This window comes from Phascolarctos cinereus, unplaced genomic scaffold (genome assembly GCF_003287225.1).
Source record: "Phascolarctos cinereus isolate Bilbo 61053 unplaced genomic scaffold, phaCin_HiC Scaffold_5;HRSCAF=322, whole genome shotgun sequence".
Classification (NCBI taxonomy): Eukaryota; Metazoa; Chordata; class Mammalia; order Diprotodontia; family Phascolarctidae; genus Phascolarctos; species Phascolarctos cinereus.
The window spans coordinates 74,498,651-74,510,592 of record NW_027555958.1 but is presented as its reverse complement, the minus strand read 5'-3'; the positions used below and the strand labels follow the sequence as shown (position 1 = coordinate 74,510,592).

The window sequence follows — 11,942 nt, the reverse complement described above, 5'->3', positions numbered from 1 at the left end:
ATATGTTATCTATTCTTAATTGAGCCCTCACCACAGCAAAGCAATTCTTTTAGAATTTCCCAGTTGATTTGCTACCCAGTATCATAAGAACAATTACAAACTTTGGAGACCACATCAGCTCCCAAAGTTTCAATTTTCATCTCAATGCAAATGATTTCCTTATCTATGTATCCAACTCTACTCTTTCTCCTGAGCAATGGTCCTACCTTACTTACTGCCCTTTGGACATACCATAGCCATCTCAAATTCAATATATCCAAAACAGACTTCATGTTCCTTAACACCATCCCTCTTCCCAACTTTCTTATTACTGTTGAAGATGCCTCTGTCTTCCAAATTCAAAAGTTTAATGTTATCCTAGACTTATCTGGACTCAACTCCCATATCCAATTTGTTACTTTCGAAGCTGTCCTATTCGTCTGTGCTTTCTTCTAAATTTTTCTCTCTACTTTTTCTTTCTCTTTTTTAAAAATGCTTCCTGATCTTTTTTCTTTTCCTTTTTTCTTTTTGACAACACTTTCCATAGTTGACTTCTCTGTCCCAAATCCCCCTTGCCAATTGAAGAAGAAGAAAAAATACAGACCCTATAACAAGTAAATATTTTCAAAGAAAACAAATCCATGTCCTTAGCATATCCAAAAATGTACATGTCTTCCACTTTGAGTGAATTGTCCCTCTATCAACCAGTGGGTAGCACACTTCATCATCAATGCTTTGGAATCATGGTTGGTCACTACTTTTTTCAGAGCCCTTAAGTCTTTCCATGCTGTTTTTCTATATGTTTTTGTTGCTGCTCTATAAATTGTCCTGGTTCTGCTTACTTCACTCTGTATCAGTTCATACAAGTCTTCCTAGGTTTTTCTGAAATCGTCTCACCATTTCTTATGTTAATTATTATGCCATTATATAATATACCACAATTTGTTTCACAATCATTCCCCACTTGGGGGGCAACCCATTTGTTTCCAATTCATTGCAACAAGAACAAGAGTTGTTTTTATAATATAAGGAATAAATGTAATATAAAATAGTTTTATACATATGACTCCTTTTTCTCTTTTTTGATCTCTTTGTTTAGTTGCTCTCTGGGCATAGTTCAAAATACTTTCTAAGATAAATGAACTATATTTCATTTATTTTCTAGCTGCTGGCAAATAATTTACTCCCTGTAGTAAAATCCTTCTTAGTTACATACATTGATGGCATGACCATTTTTACTCCAGATATAGAATCACTTGGAATCACTTGGGTTACCAGAGGGTTGTGACTTGTCCAAGTTCACACAACTAATGTGTATCAAGTTCTGTAAGGATATCAAATGCCTGCTAGCCAGTGATCTTCAATCACCAATAGAGGGAGTTTTATCATCAAAAGTTGTGCACAGCCATGAAATTATGGGTCTAGACTTTTACAAAAAAGTGGGGCAGGGGGAAGGGAACCACATCAGAAAATCTTCCAGACAGTTTTCCAGGCAATTCTGAAAGCTGACATAACTAAACCCTAGCAAGTGTCACTCCAAATAACCTAAGGTAATATTTACATGAATGAAGGACAGGAAAAGGTTCCCTTTGGGAATAAAATTGAACTGGTTTAAATGTGACCCCAACGACAATGAATGAGGCAAACATTTCTTGGTCTATGGAAGTATTAGTCAATTTATACCTTTTCTTTGCCATGCCAGTAGACCTTCTTGCTGACTTTTTGGCTAAGAATAAACCAGATACAATGGCTTAGATTTTTTTTTTTAGTAACAAGAAGCTTTTTTTTCTTTTCTTTTTTTGTAGATCAGTGCAAAACTCCCTTGCCCTCCATACTTGATGGAAGTGATTTTTTTTAATCTCTGCCCATGGTGGATATCACTCAGGGGCTTTGGGGACAGTTGTAAGGTATGTAAAATTATGTCCAGGCAGGGAGTTTCCTTTTGACTTGGCTGCAGATGTGGCCTCAATGCATTGTTCTCTCCATTGTTCAATTCCCCAACACAACATTCAGGACAAAGAATATTCACAATAAGCAAACAAAGCCTCACCACCAGACATCCATTCATCTGCCAGGGTGCCTGCATCTATTTTACTGTTCAAATGGAGATGAACAGCCTCCTGGAGAGGGATCCAAATAGAAAAGAGAAGTTTTCTTCATGTGAATCTGAGGACAAAAGTACAGAGCTGTCTATAAGTTGTAATGTCACTAATCTGGAAAGCCTAGAAGTTCCTGGAACTCTATTCCACAGAGTAAACTCTCTTTTTGGTGCTAAATTTACTATGCTCACTCTTGTCTCACTCTCTTGTGCCCAGATGCCTCCTTCTGGGAATATGAAAGGTTTTTGTAGTCCTCAGAAATCTGACTCTCTTATTCAGCCCTGTTGTTTACTTGCTAAAAAATGCTGTATTATTCATGTTAATCTTAATCACTAGGTTTAAAATAATCCTCCACATTTGATAGGAAGAATATAGATTACAAACAAGATAATGAACTTTTCTGTTCTGAATGTTGGGATTCAGGTGCTTAGATAACAGATAGATAAATAGCAAGCACTTATTAAGCACCTACTACATGTAAGGCATTATGCTGAGAGCTTTACAAATATTATCTCATTTGAACTTCACAAAAACCCTGGGAGATAGGTGCTATTATTATCCTCATTTTACCAATAAGGAAAATGAGGCAAACAAAAGTAAAATGATTTGCCCCAGGTCACATAGCTAGTAAGTGTCTGAAATCAGATTTGACCTCTGGTCTTCCTGACTCCAAGTCCAGCACTCAATCTGTTATAACTCCTATCTATGTTTAGGATTAAACTCAGTGCATTCCAACCCCAACATACTCCATTGGGTTGAGAAAATTGAATAGAAATGCCTAGAGTTGAGGATCCTGGAGACAAATTTTCCTAAAATTTCTATCTTTTCAAGTCATGCTTCTTTGGGAATTTTCAACTTCAGCAGAGCTAAGTAAGGACATTTGCTGTCATGGATAGTCTTTCTAATATTGTGATGGACCAAGGAACTCTCCAATTTGGGGCCCTATTCTCTCTCAAGATGAGTTGCCTCTGATTCTACTCTGAACACCCCCTACCCTCTCTCTTTCCCCATTCTGAAAGCTTCTGAGAATGTCCCTGCATTACATTTGTACAGCAGGGGCTTCATAGAGCCTTTTCATGTCAATGAAATCAGATATGGGAAACCACTCAGATTCACAAGAGCAAGAAATTATCTACCTCTTGCTTAAAGCCATGGTTTCCACCTCCATCATTAAAGTGCCCTGTTGTGGAGGAGGTAGCAGTGTTTCCCAATGGAAGACTGCTTCCTGTTTTGAATAGGAGTGATAGTGATAGTCAGCTGGTAAAGTTGGGAAGGGGCAGCTAGATGTACAGTGGATAGAGTGCTGCACCTGGAGTCAAAAAGACTCATCTTCCTGAGTTCAAATCTGGCCTCAGACATTTACTAGATGTGTGACCCTGGGCAAGTCTCTTAATCCTCAGTTCCCCTATCTGTGTAATGAGCTGGAGAAGGAAATGGCAAACCACTCCAGTATCTCTGCCAAGAAAACCCCTAATACGGTCACAAAGAGTTGGACATGACTGAAAAAAAAAGACTAAAAACAGTTGGGAATGTCAAGCCTGGGGCCATCATTCATCCTGTTTATCCTCCTGTAAAAAGACCATCATGGGTGACTTCCCAAGTTCTACATTTCCTTTGTTACCTCTCTGATTTCTCATATTAGGTCTTAAGCTTTTGTTTGTGTGATTTAAGACATGTTATAATAATAAAGGGCTAATGATTTAAGCATCAGTATCTTGTATGTTTCTTTAGGACCCTCCTTTAAATCTCTTAACCATAGCCAATAAGCTTTGACAAAACCATAAACAACTGTATTGTAAGTTATTAAGTAAGTAACTACTAGTTACAGTTACCTCTAGTTTTCATATCACTACTCTCCTGGTTCTCCTATTTGTATGACCCTTCTCCTTTCTTGATTTTCACACATGTTACCCACTAACTGTAGGTGTCCCCCAAAGCTCTGTCCTTTGCCTTCATATTTTTTTTTTCTATATATGGTCTTCTTTTTCTAAACTAGTTCTTCCCCTGGCCCTATTCCTGATTTTCTGTACTCTAAAATCATGTCTCATTCTGGAACTTCCCTCAACACCTGAGGCCTCCATGGCCTAGAACTGCTCACCATGAAATATCCATCTTTCTACAAGGGCCACCTCCCTTCTTCCATTGGTCCCTCTCCTTACTATCTGGTCTTTACCATTCTCCTGGAAGTTCACTCCACCTCTGAACTTCTCACATGGGACATATATCCTGCCCTATGCATCCCCTTCCTCTTCTTAGCTGGTTCCTCCCATGATCTCCATTTTAAGGAAAATGCTCATATCTTCATTCTTCTCCAGCCTCTCCTCCTATCTTTCTATACTTAAAAAAAAATTATTCCTCTGCATGTGGAACCTACTGCTTCCACACACACACATACCCTTTTAACATTCCTTTTACGCATTATAACCTTAGCCCCAAAATCTATTAGTATGACACTCCTTATTGGTAGAGATCAATATCACATTTGTGAGAGGTACAGGGCAGAACTGGCAAGAGTGGAGAGAAGAAAGATTGGATCTCTTCAGTCTCTTTGATTTCTTCTTTCTTCCAACTTCAAGAGAGAAGATGGCTATTCCAATCTTTTTTTAGAAAAGACTCCCTTTGAAGGAGAAAAAGACTCTTCAAAGAAGCAGACATGTAGAACTTTAATCATGTCATTATTCTTAGCTTAATACACCAAAGACTTTGGGGAGGTTCCCCTTTGGGTGAGATCTGGGACTCTCTTGGTTGAGCTAACTTATCTCCCCACCCAATGGGAGAGCTCTTTCAATTCGCATTTTCTGGTATATATTTTCATATGTACACTTAATCTGATTTCTGTTTTTCTATTAACTTAACAAGGTTTCTTTGCTACTTGTTATGTGTTTTCATTGTGGCACTAGTGTGTGGAACAAGGAGTCCTGCTTTGGATATAAAGATTGAACCTCTTCTTTCCTTATTAAACAGCAATTAGGAATTTAACTTGAAGCTAAAATGTACATCTCCTAGACCAGGGATGAGGAACCTGGGGCCTCGAAACCACATGTGGCCCTCTAGGTCCTCAAGTATGGTCCTTTGGTTGAATCTAAACTTCACAGAACAAATCCTCTTAATAAAAGGCTTTGTTCTATAAAACTTGGACTCAGTCAAAAGGCCATACCCAAGGACCTAGAAGGCCACATGTGGCCTTAAGGCCACAGGTTCCCCACCACTGTTTATAATATTTAAGGGAGCAGGTAGATATAATTCTGACCTAGTACCCTTTCTCTAAGGAGCACAGGACTTCCTCTGGCCCCAACCTGCTACTTCCCTTTCGCAAGAACCAAACTCTCCTTTGGAGAAGGATTAAGGAAAATCCTTCTAGAAGTGTATCTATTCTTGTATCCCTGTGAGCCACACAACAACAATATCCTTTGCTACATGCTACATCTTCCTTTATTAGAATGTAAGTTCATGGGGCAGCTAGGTGGAGCAGTGGATAGAGCACTAGCCCTGAAATCAGGAGGACCTGAGTTCAAATCTGGCCTCACACTAAACACTTGACACTAGTTATGTGACCCTGGGCAAGTCACTTAACCCCAATTGCCTAAAAAAGAAAAAAATTTAAAAAAGAATATAAGCTCCTTCAGGGCAGTGACTGTCTTTCTTTCCGTCATATTTGTATTCCTATATCCTGGAACAGTGCCAGGTATACAGTAACCGCTTAACAAATGCTCATTGATTTGTTCAATAATATTACTACTTGGATATAGTGACATGGTAGGACAATGAATTAAACATTATGTGACTTAAATTCCAGTCCTTGCTTTGCCTGCTACCTAATTGTTTAACTGTGAACAAGTCACCTAACCTCTCTGTTTCTCGGTTCCATCATTTTAAAAATAAAAGGATTACCCTAAATTATCATTTAGATCCCTCCCACTCCTATTCGTTCACTTATTTCATGAGCATTATTAAGCACCAATGAGGTGCCAGTACTTGATTCTAGAAAGTTGAAGCGAGAAGCCAGTGGATTTGAGGCATGAGGATAGCCTATAAAAAGCACCAAGATGGAGTGTCATATATGGGGAAAAGCATAGAGTGCGTAAGGAAGTAATGTCTGGAAAGGTAGGCTGGAATCAGAGCATTAAAAGGCTTTAAATGCCAAGCAGACGAGTGTGTATTTTATGCTGGATGCAGTTGGGAGCCACTGGAATTTACTGAGCAGAGGAGTCGCATGAGCAGAAAAAACTGGCCTTTAGGATTATCACTTTGGCAAGTGTGTGGAGGCTGGATTTCAGATGAGGAAAGCTTGAAACAGTGAACACAATTAGAAGGCTATGGCAATAGACCACACAAGAGGCGATGAAAGCCTAAAGAAGGGCCTAATGTTCTAGATGCTCTGACTGGGGGTCAATTCCTCTTCTAGAAATGGGTAATTCAATGTCGGATGCCCTGCTATGGTGATTTGTTGCCCAATCTCATCAATAACGAGGCATTACGATCATCATTTTTCAAACCTAAGCAACCACATGTGTTTGACACTCAACAAAGCAATAATCACAGAATTATTTTTATTTGCATACAAAGTCAAGCATACAGCCAATAAACTTATAACTGAGATGTTGGAACAAGATGAATTGTGGAAAGAAAAAGACAAAAAACACCATAACCCAACAACCCTTAGCCCTATAAAATGCATGCTCTTCTAAGGATAACTCAGTTTATAGGCAATTATCCTAAAGTGTTCCATTTCCAAATATAGTCCCTAGAACTGAAAGCAGACCAAATGCAGTGATGCTGTACCAACAGATAACACAGTCTTTGGGTGCCACAGACTTCTAAATGTTTGCATTGATGTTTGAAGGCAAGTGGATGAGGGCTGTTTAAACTCTGCTTTCGATGAATTTTGTTTTCCCCATTTAAAGGAGACTCACTGGCCATACTTCCTGTTTAAATACAACTCAGCCTTTCCCCCCTACCTTTGATGCTCAGAAATCCATCTTCCCCATTTTTCGATCAGTGTGCAGTGCATTAAATGGTACGGCAGATGGTGCTTTTTGATGATGTGTTTCTACATGGAGCAACATTTCGCCGTGTATGCTGCATTATCAAAAAATCAAACATGTAATTATGCAAATATGTATGCCTTTATAATAATCAAGTTTTATTGTAAATGGTTGATGCACATCAATTTGATCCTGTAGTGCTGCTTTAAGTGCGGCTTAAGTGGCTTTTCAGCGTGCCCAGAGGCAACACAAATACATCTCTGGAATATTAATAAAATCCTGAATCTTTGAGACACCAACTGGAATTGCATTGCTTGTACTGATTGAAACTAAATGCTAATCCTTTCCTTTTAAAAAAAATCCCCTTTGTTATTTAAAACACTGATATTAGTATGATATGAAGGGCCATTTTATTTTAAATTGTATTTTAATGTAGTTGTTAAAATAATGCCTAATCATACTACATTCAGGCTGCACAATGTAAATTTGATGAGACATGAATCCAATCATTTTGCAACAATGAATGCCAGGATGAGTTTGAAGCAGTCCAGTGTTTCTAATTCTATACAATTCTATAGCCAGTGGGGGTTTGGAGGTTTCACTTTTGGATACCCATGCCCATCCTTTGAGGGGATATGTACTGCAAATGCTTGTTCTAGAAACAATTGACTGCTTTGGGGGAAAAAATAAAGGATCCTCAAAGTTGAATGCCTGGGGGGTGTTTCCAACCAAGATTATACCATCCATTGCCAGTGGAACTTAACAGCAAACCCAGGGTTTCAGGCATCAGTCTGTTGCATGGATACATAATGGTGCCCATTTCCCCAAATACACAAGCTTTCTCACATTCTGGTGTGGTTAAGCTAAACAGATGGACTGTGGGTACCAATAATCCATGATTGTAAATTGTTTTCTGCCTATTTTCCCCCCTCCTGGAGAGAAATAAAGGATGAGAAAGGCAGAGTACAAAAAGGAACAGCCATGGGGCTTTAGAGAGGAGGAAACGGCAGCATCATCGTCATATTCTGTTTCTAGTTTTCTTATACTGGTTGTTTCCTAGGATTCTTGATTTCGCCATCATTGTCTTGTCAGTTAAGCCCACTCTCTCAAAAGGAAGGCTTAAGGTTTTCTTCTGGCTCATGGTTTGTTTTTTCCTAGAATACTCTTAACAGGACTCATTTTCTTCTTTGGTATTGCTTTATCTGGTTTCTGCTTTTCTTTTCACCTTTTTCTTCCTGTTCTGCACCTAAGTCCTCCTCCTATTCCACTTTTTGATATCATCTTATTTATTGTTTCTGCTCTGACATCTTTATAACTCTTCCCCTTTTCCTCCTCTTGCCTCTCCCTGGCCTGAGAAATGCTTTTTATAGACCTAACTCAGTGCATTCCTTTCTTCTTTGTCAACACATTAATCCTTGTCACTTTGGGGATCATCTGTTCTTCACCTCCATCTTCTCAATGCTAGGGTGTGCTGGTAAATGTTTAACAACCAGATCTCTGAGGGAAAAAATGTAGATATGACACACTTCTAAGTTTTATCTGCATTAATATTTCTTGCATCATTTTCTTATGTCATGGCAATTAACAAAATAATAAGTCAAGCCTCTGTTTGTAGCTCTTACCAATTTCTGAGGCTCACACTGCAAATTTAAGCTCACTCTAGAATACTCTGTCTTTATACCATTTTTAAAATAAAGTTGCCTTCCATCATCTTGAGGTTTGCAGAGCTCCATTTCAATGTGTCTCTGTGGAGTGAGTTGAGCATTGAAGGTTTCAGAATCTCTTATTGCTTCCAGGTCTTTCTTTCAATACATCTTATAATCACTTTCTAATGATACAAATATCCAAGATAAAAATGCTTCAACTTTAATGAGCACTTTTTTTAAGAGGGCTTCTAAGTACTGATAACTTAGTGGGCCAGAACTAGAGTCAGAAAAGCCTAGGTTCAAATCCTGACATATACTGGCTGTGTGACTGTAAGTCACAACTGCTCAGTGCCTAAAGCAACTCTTCAAGACTCTTAAGTTTCATAAGCTGATATCTATCTGGGGAGGGAGTTTCCACACTGAGAATTCCCTATGCCAATGAAATCACAGATCTATTTAAAAAACAAACAATAACAACAACTATAACAAATTGACTATTTATACCCATTTTCCTACTTTATGTGAACCTGGTTATGCCTGCTTTGCTTTTCCCTTGGCTTCATATCGATTGAAAGTAATATTTAAAATTGCCATTGATGTAACCTTTTAGCATGTATAAACGTTAGACTACAGATTCTTTATTGTAGGCTATCTGCAGCTGGTGTAATGAGGACTTGGATACCAAAGTTAAGGAAAGACAATTTTATTTAAATGATCTAGAAGAAGATAGCTCAAGGATATATATTTAATGTGATTTCCTGAATGAAAGGTGGAAATAGCCTACCAGGATCTGAGATTTCCTCAGGTTGGAGAAACCATCAACTTCCTTGGTTATCGAAGTGGGACCTTTGGGACCTGTCCCTCTAGCCAAGGAAGATGGCACCCTACTGGGTTATTAGGCGCTAACCTGGTATAGCTCCATGACTTAGTTCTATATTAGAATTTATAGCTGTACCACATTTGTGGTTTTCCACAAACTTTTACACACACATACACACAAACACCCATACACACACACATACACACGTACACATGCTAGGCAAGAGAGTGGCCATTTTTAAAGAGTTTTCATAGACTATAATTATAATTTCCCATTAGAACCTTATTCCTCCCACTCCACAGCTCTCCAAACAGAGTCTTAGTTTTGCTCCATGAGAACTGTATGGCCTAAAAATAATTACATAGGAATGTGTCCTAAAGAATGGGACTTCAACTAGAATGGGCAACTGGAGATTTTACCTAGCATACCAAATTTAGAGACAACTAGCACTATTCACTTAAGTAACAGAGCTTAGAAGCTAGTTAGCAGCAATAATTAGTCAAAATGAATCTACTGATGGGGAGTTGGCATAAAAATCTATTTGAAAAAACCACTTACTCCAATATTTATTTATTGCATTTCTAAAGTGCCTTTCCTTCTCAGAGCCTGAACTCTGAAGCAGGATGTTAGGGTTGTTGTTGTTCAATTATGCCTGACTCTTCATGACCCTATTTTCTTGGCAAAGATACTGGAGTGGTTTGCCATTTCCTTCTCCAGATCATTTTATAGATGAGGAAACTGAGGCAAATAAAGTTAAGTGACTTGCCCAGGGTCACGTAACTGCTAAGTGTCTAAGGACAGATTTGAACTCAGGTCTTCCTCACTCCAGTCCCATCACTTCATTCATTTTGCCACCTAGCTGCCTTAGGATGTTAGGGACTGACTGCTGTGCTTTTCTGTGTGAGCCCCCAGCCTCTGGGGATCCTGAGGATAGTAGATTGGTCCTGGAGGTGGCAATAAGGGAGGTGGTGGTCCCATTGGGTAAAACACATGTGGTTCAAAATGTGGAGGGGGTGGAGGTACAATCCCAGGAAGAAGGAGCAGGGTGATATTAACCACTGCTGGAGGACCACTGGGAGGAAGTTTAAAATAATTGGCAGGGGCTTCTTCAGCTGCTGGAGGAGTAGGAAGAACTCCAGGAAGTTCTGGAACAGGCTCCAGTTTAATTCCAGAGACTGTGATTCCTTCTTTTTTCCTTTTCTTTTCCTCTGGCTGCCTGGGATCTTCCCCATTTTACATTAAGTCTGTGCCCATTTACAATCAGTTTGTTGAAAGACTCCTCTGCAGTCATCTCTGCAGCTTGCCTTGTAGCAAACTGGACGAAAGTGCACTGTCACCTTTATACAACTGTTACCCTTGAAATCTCACCAAACTGGTAGAAGTGATTTCTGAGATCAGTCTCTCTGACTCTATCTCTCAGGTCACCAATATATAGTGATGTAATGGTCTTATCATCTGGTGGATCAAGAAAACGCTTTGTTGAAGCCTGTTTTAGAAGCTTGTGTGCCCCAGCATCATTAATACCATATTATCTATCTTTAAAGTTCTCATCAGCAAGAAGATCATCAAGGTCCATAGGCTTCTCATGCTTGTGCAGACACACTGCTCCTCTTTTACATTCTCCTTTCACCCAGAAGGAGCAAATGTGAGGATGATTCCATTTGTAGAAAGGTGCAGTCCAAGCCAATTTGAGCTGTGTGTCATTGGTAGCTGTAGGCTTCCCAAGGACATCAACTGGCTGAGTTCCATCACATTTAAAAATCTCTTGCTCAACTTTCTGGGTGTAGTTTGCTTGTTCACATCCGACTTGGGCATGCCATCTTTAAGGGACAGTCCTGCATCATGGACTTGAATTGGTAAGCCATATTCCAGGTCCAAAACACAAGTCTGACATTTTTTAGCTTGTGGCAGGTTTGACACGCTTCAATCTTCTTAAAATGCATGCAAACACTGGGGCACCAGTGAACACTGTCAACAGCCTGGCACATATTTTTCATTCTTTTCCATACTTTTCTTTGGTCATCTGGATGTAGGGATTAGTCCAAGACATGTTTGACATGGAATAGAAAGTGACCATTCTTCCAGTTCTGCCTGTTGTGGGTGCTGAAGGCCAAAGTCATAGCCATCTTAGAAGTGGTGATAGCCACAGCCTGCAGAAAATAAGAGCCAAGGTGCTGGCCCTGGATTAGGGATACTGTGATCCCAACAGCCCCTGTGGTGGGCAGTAATGCTCTTGCTTCCTTCTGGCCATAGAGATGTCTCCTTCCACTCCCACTTCTTCCGCCCAGCATCCTAGAGTGTTGCTCTGGCAACGGGTTTCCTAGGATACTGGGCTCAGGATTGTGGGAGAGCCTCTTTTGTATCCTCCTAGGACTCAGCCCAGGAAGATAGAAAGGGACAGAGAACCTATATG

At 39.5% G+C, this 11,942-nt stretch overlaps 1 pseudogene; it reads right to left on the bottom strand.

Moving 5' to 3' along the window:
- Positions 1 to 10,393: 10,393 nt before the first annotated feature.
- Positions 10,394 to 11,655, bottom strand: LOC110216328 (pre-mRNA-splicing factor RBM22 pseudogene; annotated as a pseudogene).
- Between the last annotated feature and the right edge of the window lie 287 nt (positions 11,656 to 11,942).